Source organism: Nanorana parkeri, unplaced genomic scaffold, assembly GCF_000935625.1.
Source record: "Nanorana parkeri isolate BGI_ZX_2015 unplaced genomic scaffold, ASM93562v1 scaffold470, whole genome shotgun sequence".
NCBI classification, from domain to species: Eukaryota; Metazoa; Chordata; class Amphibia; order Anura; family Dicroglossidae; genus Nanorana; species Nanorana parkeri.
The window spans coordinates 1,024,699-1,024,919 of NW_017306738.1; the positions used below are offsets into that span (position 1 = coordinate 1,024,699).

General features: G+C 57.9%; 1 protein-coding gene across 1 annotated transcript in view; it reads left to right on the forward strand.

Moving 5' to 3' along the window:
• The window catches only part of MSH5 (mutS homolog 5), a 42,857-nt gene that overhangs the window by 35,410 nt on the left and 7,226 nt on the right, over window positions 1-221 (forward strand). The window lies entirely within an intron of this gene.

The following is a 221-nucleotide window of genomic DNA, read 5'->3' on the forward strand; positions in this document are numbered from 1 at the left end:
TGGCTACTAGACAATCAACCAGCAGTGCTGAGGCAGATTGATATTTGCCGCACTGGGGCGGCCGGTGTAGGCTGGCTGCCGGCACTATAGCTTAATTATCGGGAGCCGCAGCTCCCGATTTTACTCTGCGGCGTTGCCAATAGTGATAAAATAGTCTCCCCGGGCACTGGGAGAAGATCAGGACGTGGCGGTGCACTGGTGTCACCCCCCGGCGTGTGAGC